This window comes from Mustela nigripes, chromosome 8 (assembly GCF_022355385.1).
Source record: "Mustela nigripes isolate SB6536 chromosome 8, MUSNIG.SB6536, whole genome shotgun sequence".
Lineage (NCBI taxonomy): Eukaryota > Metazoa > Chordata > Mammalia > Carnivora > Mustelidae > Mustela > Mustela nigripes.
The window spans coordinates 8278331-8290965 of NC_081564.1; positions in this window are offsets into that span (position 1 = coordinate 8278331).

A 12635-nucleotide genomic window follows, 5' to 3' on the forward strand; every position below is an offset into this window, starting at 1 on the left:
CCAATCCTGCCCTGGGGGTCTCCTCAGTTGGCCTGGCCTGGACTTTTTCATCAGAGAGAAATAAGCTCCTTTCTTCTTTAAACTTTTTTTTTTTTTAATTGAGCCAACCTCAGTATCAAACACAGTGACAGAGCTGGGATTTGAGCCTCTATCTGTACTGGTCTGGCTAACCTAACTGCAGTTGTGGGGTTATATCCCATAACCCTGTGGAACAGGTACCACCTTGGTATGGGGAACTCGGGAGCCAAATTCTATGTCATGCCTTAGAGGTCCTCAGCCTGACCCATCCGATGTGGAATCTGGGGGACGATCTGAGGCCACAGGCAGTGGAGGCTGAGGGAATCCATTCCTTTATTCCACAGATGTTTATGAGCACAGTGTGGGCCAGCCCTGTGTTCACTGCTGGGCCTTCCGGGTAAGGGCCTTGAATTGCAGTGGGGCCCCCAGGCCTTCCCATTCCTTTATCCTTGGCATTGTGGCATTGCTGTCCCTCCCATCAAGAAGTGGAGTCCGTTTCTCCAGCCCTGCACTCTGGACTTGGCCATGTGGGTTGCTTTGGCCCATTAGGGCATAACAAACATGATGCATGCAAAGGCCTGGAAGCCATTGTGCATTGGGGAGTGTCTGTTCCTGCTGCGAACCCTGTAATCACCGTCTGAGGGAGCTGAGCTACGGCCAGTCTGCTGGATGAGGGATGCGGTGCTCATTGAGCCCACTGAGCATGTGAGTGAAGAATTTCTAGATCTTTCAGTCCCATATAAGCCGCTCCAGGACACAATGACCCAGAGTCATGAGAAATAGTAAATGTTTGTTGTTTAAGCCACTAAGTCTTTTGGTGTTTTGTTATTGAGCAAAAATTGACTGGCTCAAGGGGTATCCGTGGGCATACGCTCTGGCTACAAGTTATGATAGCATTCCTCATCTCACAGATCAAGGAGTTGGAGGTGGGCTGGGCAGTGCTGATACTGCCATTCAGTGATGCCATAAAGGGCCCAGGTTTTCTCTGTCTGGCCCGCCATCTTCAGTGTATTGCTTTATTCCCTACCCTTGTCCCCTCCTGTTGTCGAGGTGGCTGCCCTATGCTCCACACATGATGTCCTCACAAGGCAGCATCCCAAGCATGAAGTTGTGACTCAGCAGGTGAGAGCCTTCATTTTGTACAGCTCTTTATCAGGTATAAAAATATTTTCTAGAAGTTTCCATCTTTAGTTCATTGGCTAAGACGTGTGTCTGCCCCTAGACCAATCATCGGCAAAGAGAAGTAAGATTGGCACATTCGGCTTTGACTAATCGTGATTTGTCCCCTGAGGTTGGGTGTACTGCTGCCTAAATAAAACCAAGTTTCCTCTAGCAAGCGAGTTGTGGGGAGTGGCTATTGTGGACAGTTCCTGCCACACTGGGGACATGATATGAACAGGGTTTCCATGGCTGAAATGTACAACACGTATCCAAGAAAGTGGCAAGCAGACCAGTGTGGTCAGAGAGGAGAAGCTGGGCCTGGAAAATGTTTCCCAGGGTCACTGTCATGGGTGTCCCAGGATGATTAAAAACAGGGTTCTTTGGTCAGGAGAGTTTAAGAAAGGGGCTGAGCTGCACAACCCACTGTTTGTGTTACTGTCACTGTCGCAGGCCTTCTGGGAACCTCAAAAATGCAAATAGGCTACCACTAATTTTCAGGGACAGGAGTGAAATAGGCAGGCTGTATGTCTTCCCTAAACTGACTTGTCCACAGAAGGTTATTTTCCTCAGAGCATCTTCTGGTACTTCTGCTCAGGGAACAGGCTTTGGGAACTGCTAAGAGCCGATGAGTGTAGTGGTTCCCCGCCACGTGATGGTGCCCCCTGTGGGACAATGGGCAATGTCTGGAGACATTCTGGGTCATCATTACGGCAGGAGGAGTGGGCGTGAGCAGGGATGCTGTTAAACATCTTCCACCCACAGGACAACCCCCCACCCTTTCCCTGCCAGACTAAGACTTATCGGGTTCAAAATGTCATTCGCCCCCACAAAAACTTGTGAATGTTCGTGGCAGCATTATTCATGATTCAAAACATAGAAACAACCCAAATGTCCCTCAAGCGATGAATGGACAAAGAAAATGTGCTCTATCTCTACTGTAGACTGTGGTTCAGCCATCAGAAAGAATGAGGTATTGACCCATGCTACCAAATGAATGAACCTTGAAAACATTATGTTAAGTGAAAGAAATCAGATACAAAAACCACATGCTATAGGATTCCATTGATGTGATGTACCCAGAATAGGCAGGCCCACAGGGACAGAAAGTAGATAGTGGTTGCCAGCAGCAACCCCAGGGGGATGGGAAGTGACTGCTAAGGGATGTGAGGTTTCTTTTTGGGTGATGAAAATGTTCTAAAATTGTGATCATAGTTTCACAACTCCGCATATACCAATTAGCACTGGCTTCTGCATTTATATGGGTGAATGGAAGATATGAGAATTATATACCAATAGAGGTTTGTTTTTTTTTTTTTAGATCAGTAGACGAGACTGACAGACCCTAAACTTATAGGTAATCAGGCTGACAGAAGAAAGTTGGAGATCAATGAGGGGACCGTGAAAGGCAGGCTAAGGAGTTCGAACTTTATTGTCCTGATGGGTGACAAGATTAGTGGACTCATCCCCGACTATACATCCGTATTTTAGGATTCTTTGAGTATCTACTCTGTGGGGCATTTTCATGTACATCACCCCCTGTAATCTTTATGATGAATGTGTAGTTAGGTCTGCTCCCATTGTAGAGATGAGCAGGCTGAGGCTAGGAGAGGCTCACTGGCTTGACTGAGACTGCACAGCTGGTAGATTGTAGAGCTGGGGTCTGGATGCATTTGGATTTGCTCTTGACCGCAGGGGCTTTCCACTGTTGTGTGCTGACTCTCAGGGAGGGCAGTGATCCAGGGGGTGGCACGTGGGTCATCTGCATTGTCTCTCTCATGTCACAGCCTTGGTTGGAGGCTGAGGTCTTGGGGGCACCCCAGGAGGCTCCCCCGGAGTGCTGACGATTCTCTTTTCTCCTCCTTCCTCTGCCCATGCTGCAGCTGGCATCTGGATGAGGATTGGTTGCTTAGCAACATGGATACAGATTCTGCCCTGAGCCAAGGGAACCATCTCCTCATTCTTGGCTGTGGGAACTTCAGGGAGAACAGCCCCGGGGGGGCGGGGGGGCTGAGGGACCCAGGAAGGAGTGGGGAGGACAAGGACAGCTATGTCCCTGGGAGGACCTAGAGGAGGAGACACTCCTTAAGGGGCAGACCCAGCTGCAGGGGGCAGTGAGAGAGAAGGAGGATACTTGAGTCAATTGTAGCAATATTATTATAAACACAACTCCATTTCTTGAGCACTACCTTTGTAGCAGGCACTATCCACAGGCCTCCCCCAGTACCAAGCAGTAGATTACTATTCTTATGAACTTTTTGCAAATGAGGATCTGGGGCCCACAGAGGCTAATCAGCTTGTCATGCAGCCAGACAGTGGGGAAGCTGGGATCTGCACCCAGGCCTCACTGACACCCAGCTCGGCCCCAATTACAGCCCTAGCTGCGAACTTGCTGGAGAAAATCCACTATGTGGCTTCCAAGAACCCATGTGGCCTGCTCTACTCTCCCTGTCCCTCTGCTTGTTCTGGATATATCGTCCTTGCTTCATTTCCTCCAACACTCCAACCCCCGTCCAGCCACAGGACCTTTGCACTTGCTGTTCCTTGTTCCCGGGATGTTCTTCCATCTACTCTTGTCCCTTGGTTTACTCCTACCCACGCGTCTGGTCTCCAGTGGAACACATTCATTCATCCATTGATCCAAACATAATTACTGAGTGCCTCCTGATGCCAGGCAAACATTAGCGAATAAAACATACACGATCCGAGCCCTCTCAAAGCTTATAAACTCGTAGAAGAGACAATTAATGGACAAGTCACAACTGCATGGGAGACATTCCCTGACTCCCCAGACCCATGACAATAATCATTAATTATCAGTTAATTGCAGAATTATTTATTCAATGCTGGTTCTCCCTTCCTAGGCTCTAGGTTCTGTGAGGCCAGGGACTGTGAGGCTGTATTGTAAGGGTCAGTATTATTATTATCCCCATTTAATAGTTGAGGAAAGTAAGGCACAGAGAGCTTAAGCATCGTGCCCAAAGTCCCACAGCTGATAAGTGGTGGAGCTGGGATTTGAACCCATGGCTCCATGATCCAGGTTTTCTATCAGTAGGCTATGAGAAAGAAAGAAAGAGAGAGGACTAGGAAGGAAGGAAGGAAGGAAGGGAGAGAAAAGGGAGGGAGGGAGGGATGGGCTATGCGGAGGGAGGAAAGAGGTGGGCAGAAGGGAAGGAAGAAAGCCCTCATCCGTGGTTGTGCATTCCGTGGCCAGCGAGACCCTGCAGGAAGTGATCTGTTTCAGAGCCAGGCCCAGCCTCCTGGGTCCCAGCTTTCCCAGCAGCTGTGTGGCAGCCCAGGGTTGCACAACGGGCTGGGAAGCTCCTTACATAACATGCCACCCACCAGCATGCTTTGGGCCACGGGGAGGGAGCCGGAGAAGACAGTTTTGAATGTCAGAGGAACCTTTTGGGATCTGCATTCCAACCTGTGCTTTTTAGCTGGGCAAACTAGCGTGTCAGGAGTACAATCTCACAGCTCCTGAATCTGGCCCAGGATTCTGGAAAGTACTCAGTTACTCTGCCCCAGTTTTCTAGAGGGCAAATTCTCAATATCTACGAGCCAATAACCTGGGTTTTCTGGGGGCCTTCTATGGTCTTATATTAAGGAAGGATTCTGGCCAGAGAGACAGAGAACAGTTTTATATAAGGCTGGGGCCAGGGAACAGAGCCAGTCCCTGTTTATACAAAAAAAAAGTCTGATGTTACTGAGTTTGGACCATGTGTCAAGCCTTGTACTAAGAATTTCACATGGATCCCCGCCTCCAATAGCATATAGTGAAGGAGAACTTACTGTTTCTATTTGACATAATTTTGTTCCCTTTCTTACCAGCTATGTGACCTTGGGCAAGTCCCTTCATTTTCTGAGCTTCCAATTCTGTTTGACATTAGCAAGAAAAAGGGATTCATTCAGAGTCACTTGCTAGTAAGAAGGAAAGCCAGGTTTCTCCATCCACCCAAAATTGCTGATCTATGGAAACTTACTACTATTTTTGGGGCAGAGAGTAGGCAGAGCTGATTAAAACTCCACTTCTGCTCTCAATGAGATTACAGTCTTGAGAAGAAAAAATGGCAAGTGTGTTTTGTTTTGTTTTTTTTCCTTGACCTATTGCCTGAATCAGTAATGCCTGCCCACCTGGACTACTGCATGGCAGATCTGTAGAGAAAGGTGCCGGGATTGATTAGTAATGTCTGCCATGGAGCGGCATTCAGGGACCAAGTACCAGCCTTGTCTGGAGTTAGAGACAGCCCGGGTAGAGTTTGGAATGAGATCGCTCAAAAGCAAGTGAGGGTCTGTATGAAGCTCTACAGAGGTGGGAGGGGAGGAAGGAGTTTGCACTTCAGGGAAAACTATTTAAAAAAAAAAAATCCAAAACCTCTGGAGATGATGACAGGTGAGGGGAAAGACTTGGACGTGGCTGTGAAGACACGCAGTGTAGCAGCTTTCCAAACTGGAGATATTCACAGAGACAGGACAGCAGCCTAGAGAGCTCCCAGGCTCTGGGAAAAGAAACTGAATTCAAATCCTGCCTCAGTCCCTTGTTTAACCTGCGAGGTATCATTTAACCTCTCTGAACCTCAGTTTCTTGTTCTGTAAATTGGGGGTGGGGAAGTAGGTGATTGGGATGATTGCTGAGTGCTCATTCTTGCTGGGCGAACCTGGACAACAATGATCAGAGGGGTGGGGTGGGCGCCACTCCCTGCAGGACTCCAGGGGTGTCATTCACTGTTGTCCGTGTAAATAGCGCCCCCTGGTGCACCAACGTGAATGATAGCTCCTGGAGTTAGGCGACATGGCCGAGAGGCCCGGAGAGGTTCTGTCACTCGCCCAAGTCGCACAGCTAGCACCTGGCGGTGGTAGGATTTGAGCTCAAGTCTGATTCCATAGCCCAAGCCTATAAGCACCATCCCCTCCTGCCCACCACTGGTTTATCAAATCGGGGATGCGGTTCAGTGTCCGTGACCGTTGGAACTTCGGGAGATTGCATGAGCTGTGTACCTTCCCCACGTGATTTTCTCACATAACAAATGAGCTCATGGCTGCAGAAATCCCGAGCACAGTGCCTGGTATGCAGTGGAAAGTAACTCATAGTGAGGTGCCTGGGTGGCTCAGTCGGTGGAGTGTCCAACTCTTGATCTCAGGTCTTGATCTCAGGGTCATGAGTTCAAGCCCTGCATTGGACGTGGAGCCAACTTAAAAAAAAAGAAAGGAAGGAAGGAAGGAAAAGTAACTCAGAGTGGTGAACAAGAGGACTGCTGGGAAATTGAATCCCCCCTTGCAGCTAAGTGTCTGAGGGCAACTGGAAAGGAAGAGGGTTAGAGCAGCTTTTTCAATGAACGGGAAGCAGATAAGTCCTTGGGCTTGAGGCAAAGAGGTAAAGGAAGCCAAAAAAAAAAAAAAAAAAAAAAAAAAAGAGAGAGATTTGAGGATGAGAGCAGATTTCAAAAGGGCCACTGGTGTAGGAGTTAGGGTATCACAGGGGACAGGAGCTGAGCTGAAGGTGGAGGAACGCAGCCTCCTGAACCAAACCACCTACATTCAGACAGCAGGGGGCACCCCCCCCCCAAAAAAGCTGGCAGGTTCAGGGTGGGAAAAGGGAACTTGGGGTGCTCTTACCAGAAGAAGGTAGGGAAGGCTCAAATATGTTCATCACATGCATGATTTGAAAACATTCTGGTCACTCTCAAATTTTTTAGTTTGACAACTATTGACTCAACCAGCTTTTATTTTCTGGGTTTTTAAATGATGTCGAATTTGGTGGCATTTCCAAGTGATGCCAATTCAGGGTGGGCAGCTGAGGGGCTGGGGATGAGGAGTGAAGAGATGCACGTTTAACTACAGCCCTACATCGGGTGGCCTCTGTGTTCAAGCCATAGACGTTCCCAGAAGGCAAAAAACACTCCCTCCCCAAACTCCCTGCTGTTATTAATCAGCCAACAGCTCAGTAGCAGGTGTGCCTGAGTGAATTTTGGGGTCATGGCAGGTAATCCAGTCTGGCTAGGCTGAAGCAGGTGACCTGTCAGCCTGATCCTGAGCCATTAAATAAGGGGATTAATCTAAACCTCTCAGAGCAGAGGACGATTTTCGAGAAATCCTGGGACCCAGAAAACGGAAGTTGGACATAGTGGCCTGAGGCTTGCTTACTGGGGTCATTTAGGAAAACTACCATTGTGGTTGAGACACCTCAGGGTGGGGGGGGGGTAGGAAAAAAGCTCAGAGGGGTCTGGGAGGAACAGAAATCGAAAATTGCTGGGGGGCTGCCGCTGGAGTGAGCTGGGAGTTCATGCATTTCTCAAGGGGTCAGTTATGACCAATGCTAGCTGATTGTCACTGAATAGAGCCAGACAAGCTGGATTTGGGTCCTGCCTCCACTTCTTTGCTGTGTGACCTTGGGCAGGTCACTTCCCCTCCCTGGACCCCAGTTTCCTCATCTGTAAAATTGAATAATAATGGTACCCACCTCAGAGAGATGTTTAAATGAATGTTTGCAAATGCCCAGCACAGTGTCAGCCTTGTAGTGAAAAGCACTACATATCAATGCAAATATGTCAGTTCCAAAGGCTTTAGGAACTGTGTTAGGAACCAGGATTTCAAAGACCAAAAGATGCTTCTGGTGCTCTTGTCACTTAGGAAATTCCAGGGGTTTTAGGAGTTCTGTGTCAGAAATTGGGGCCAGAGACCAATACCGTTGACTGCCCCCTGCACAATGTAGGGGTTGGGGCACTGCCCCCCCCAGTCAAAAATCCCCGTATAACTTTTAACTTCTGCAAAACTTAACTCCTAATTGTCTACTGTAGGGCAGAAGCCTTGCTGATAATATAGTTGATTAATACAATTTCATATATTATACATATTATATACTATAGTCTTACAATAAAGTAAGCTAGAGGGGAAAATGTTAAAAATCATAAGTACATTTATAGCACTGTACTGTGATTTATTGAAAAAAATCACATATATGTGGACCCATGCAGCTCGAACTCGTGTGGTCCAAGGGTCCACTGTGTGTTGTGTATATTTTCTATGATTTCACAGGGGGCCACATGGGGAAGCCACCAGGCTCAGGCAAGAGACATTATTGTAATTTCTGCAGGAAGGAATGGGCAAGCCAGGGTCAGCAAGCTGGGAAGGATGAAGATTGGCTCAGTTGAATAATTACAGCAGGCCCAGGGGTGCAGGCTCTGTCCCCAGTTGTCGCCTGGGGTGATTAGGGCAGGGGGATAACAGCTGGGAGCTAAGAGCTTGATAAGGTAGGTGTTGTGACTGGCTGGTTTGCATGTGAAAGGTGCGCTGGCAGGTGGGTTGTTGGTTCTCCCTGGAAGGAGCTAACCTTGGGAGAGGCAGTCCTTTCCTCTTGCAGCGCCTACAAGCATCAGTTCACTCCGACTCTGTAACCGATCTGCTGGACCGGTTGGAGTGACTTCGGCCATTAGTACCAGAAGAACTGATTGAGAGAGGCTTAAGAAATAAGATGCTTAATTCAATGTGACATACCAAGAGGGCTTGAGGTGGAAGCTTCCAGCTTTAGCTTGTCAAGTCCACAGTATCATCCAGGACACACACCGTTTCTCTCCTTTGCCTTTTTCCCTGCCCAGCGTGTTGGTGATGTCTCTCTCCCTGTGGTCCCAAGAAGGAAAGAGGTTTCGGGGACGGTTGCCATGGAACCATGCCAGAACTTCGCAGTGGAAAACAATGCAATTATTTCTTGCACCCAGCGGGTGGAGGTGACTACAGCGGGACGGTGTTTCTGTCCCACGTGGTGTAGGGACAGGATGGCAGTGGGGCCATCCACTGAACTGTCTTCAGCTGGCAGCGGGGCTAGGCTGGAAGGGCCAAGGAGGCTGTGTTCACGTGTCTAGGGCTTGGATGCTCCTCTGGGTGGTCCCGCGTCCCATGGCTAGCTTGGGCTTCCGCATCACATGGTGGTCTTGGAGTGATCAGATGCCCCTCCCAGGGCATCCAGGGTAAAAGGGTGGGGGTGGGGGGTTTGTGTGTGCCAGGGCTTTCTTAAGGCCTCACTTCTAGTGCATTCTTTAGGTCAAAGCCAGTCACAAGGCCAGCTCCAATTCCAGGGGAGTTTTTGGAGTTGGTCACTCTCAGTAAAAGCAGGAAAAAGAAGGAAGGGAAAGTAGAGAGGGGAGGTGGTGAGACAACTGGTGGTATTGGCCTCACGCAAGCTTCAGTGTCCCATGAAGAGGAGGCCAGACAGAGCCGGTCTTTTGTTAGAGCAACGGGGTGGCATGGTGGGTATTCATACTTCGTGGAGCACCAGGCTAACATAAGGCACCCAGAGTCTTCTCTCTCCCTCTCTCTCCCGCTAGCTCAGCGTGCTCTACCTGTCCATAACCTCCCGTGGGTGGGGGAGCAGGACCATGAGGGGGAGAGGCTGGTTACACATATGGGAGGGGGAGGGCTCAGGTAGTTAAAAAAGATGGAAGGATCTGGCACGGCTCCTGGTGCCAAATTGAAATCAATGCTGGCTTCACTCCCAGGCTGGTTCCCATCCCCTCCAGAGGGCAGACTCTCTGCAGCAACCAAGTCTGGGAAGGTCACTTGCTAGTCACAGGAGGAGGTGGGGGAGGGGCCATGACATAGAGCCCCAGTAGAGAACTGACTCCCACTCAAGTGGGTCAAGGGACTTTAAAGAAGAGACTTCTTCTTTCAGAGTGTGGACAGGGTTCGGGGCGAGGGAAGGGAGGTGGATGCACAGACTGTGGCGACACAGGGAAGTCATTGCTACCCTTAATAAAGGCTTAAGAAATATGATTGATGCTTAATTCAGTCTGACCTAACAGAAGTCTTGAGGTGGAAGCCCCAGCTTTGGCTTATCAACTCAACAGTTGACAGGAAGATAGGAAGAGACCAGAGTGACGGAAGCCCAGAGAGGGCTGGGGCTGCGGGGATAGCCATCCAGACAGCTGCAGAGACACGGTGCTCCAACAAAGGAGTCTGCAAGAAATGCCCCACCTCCGTCTCCCGCAGCCTGCTGATCTCCTGCGGGTCCCTCCCATTGGCTACACCCACCCGGAAGCCGGAAGACAAGGGAGCCCGTGGGTGATGTGGACTCAGGGCAGGCGGAGAAGTGTAGAGAAAGAATGGGTAGGGTGGGCAAGCCATACAGGGGTGTTATGCGCAGGCCCAAGAGAGGTGGTTATATTTGTAATTATTTTTCAATATTTCAGAATGTCCCATTAATAGATATGCCACAATATAAAAAATTTTAAAAAATCCCTCTCTCGTTCATCTCTGTAGAAAGAAAACTTTTTGATTGAAGCACAATATATGTATAGAGGAGATACCTATCAGAAATGCAGTTTGATGAGTTGTCACCAGTGAGCTTATCCATGTAATCAGGTCAAGAAATAGAACATTTGGGGATACCTGGGTGGCTCAGTGGGTTAAGCCACTGCCTTGGGCTCAGGTCATGATCCCAGGGTCCTGGGATTGAGTCCCACATCGGGTTCCTTGCTCAACAGGGAACCTGCTTCTCTCTCTGCCTCTGCCTGCCACTTTGCCAGCTTGTGCTCTCTCTCTATCTGACAAATAAATAAAATCTTAGAAGAAAAAAAAAAAGAAATAGAACATTTGAAGTCCCTCGACTGCCTGTCAGTATGTCTGCTTTAACTCCCTCTGAGCAGATAACCTGTATTCTGACTTCTAATTGTACAGGTGCACGCCCCAATTTTGTATTTTATATAAAGGGCATCCTTCAGCATGAGCTTCTTGGAGTCTGGCTTCTTTCACTCTACATATTTTTTTGTTGTTGTTGCTTTTAACTTATTTCCACTTGTCACTGCAGAGATATTATTACAAGGGACATCTTTGTGTCTATGGTTTGTTTGTTTGTTTTTGTCTGTGACTTTTCTTTTTTTTTTTTAAGATTTATTTATTTGGGAAAGAGAGAGAGAACACAAGCAGGGGGAGGGGCGGAGGGGAGGGAGAAATGAAGACTTCCTGCTGAGCGGCGTGCCTATTGCTGGGGTCAGTCCTGGGACCTTGAGATCAGGCCCTGAGCCAAAATTAAGAGCCAGATACTCAAACAACTGAGTCACCGAGGGGCCCCTTTGATTTATTTTCTTAGGAAGAACCCCCAGATTTAGGTTTCCTGGGTTGAAGGGTATAAACATTTTTAGAACTCATGCTGTGGGAGGCCACATTACCTTCTGAAGGATGTGCGGTTCTCATCACTCCCTATGTTAGAAGCCTACCACTGAGATTACAGTCAATGTTTTGGGCTGAAAGGAAGGGCAAGAGGGAGTCAGTTTTGAATCCTGCTGGGGAGGATTCTGAAGCTGTAAATATGAATTAGGGACACCCAAGCCATATGTACTTTTTCCAAAATTATTTGTTATTTTGTTAAAAAAAAAATTCTGGGGCACCTAAGTGGCTCAGTGGGTTAAGCCTCTGCCTTTGGCTCAGGTCATGGTCCCGGGATCCTGGGATCGAGCCCCGTATTGGGCTCTCTGCTCAGCAGGGAGCCTGCTTCCTCCTTTCTCACTGCCTGCCTCTCTGCCTACTTGTGATCTCTGTCTGTCAAATAAATAAATAAATGAAATCTTTAAAAAACAAAAAACATTCTGGCAGAAGTCAGAATCCCATCAGACTGCCTGACCCTTATCTTATGGATTACTACTGTTTTTATTTTGAACACATAGATAGAGTGAAATATTTAGCAATCCATTTAGGTTTTTAAGTTTGCAGTTCGACCCTGGCAGTCTCAAGAAATTAAGGCTCAGAAAAGTCAACTGACTCTCCTAAGGGCACACAGCAAATCAGTGGCAGAGCCAGGACTAGAACCAGGATTTCTGAACAATTTGTCCAATGTTCTCTCCCCTGTAACACTGTGCCCTCCCTGCCTGTCCTCCCATTTATGAGATTACTTTCACGGTTCTTCGAAAGTGGTGATTGTGTTCTCTCATCATCTTTCCCAGACCCCATGTGATTGGGCCGACAGTGGACATTAAATCTAGACCGGGCCAACTGGATTCTCTTTCCTCAGTTGAGATTAAAACATCAATGTGTTTTTGTTGTTATTTTTGTTTTGTTTTTTAAAGATTTTATTTGTTTGACAGAGATCATAAGTAGGCAGAGCAGCAGGCAGAGAGAGAGGGAGAAGTAGGCTGCCCGCTGAGCAGAGAGCCCAATGCGGGGCTCGATCCCAGGACCCTGAGATCATGACCTGAGCCGAAGGCAGAGGCTTAACCCTCTTAGCCACCCAGGTTCCTCTGTTTTATTTTGTTTTTAAACTGGGTTCCAAAGTGGGAACTCAAAAGAAGCAAGCTGGCAGGAGAAGAGAACAAAGAAAATAGTCTTCAAAAATAAGAGGTCAGGGACAGCTGACTGGCTCAGTCAGCAGAGCATGGAACCCTTGATCCTTAGGGTTGTAAGTTCAAGTACCACATCGGAGGTAATGTTTACTTTAAAAAAATAAAAATAAAAACAAGAGGTCAGGTTGGGAG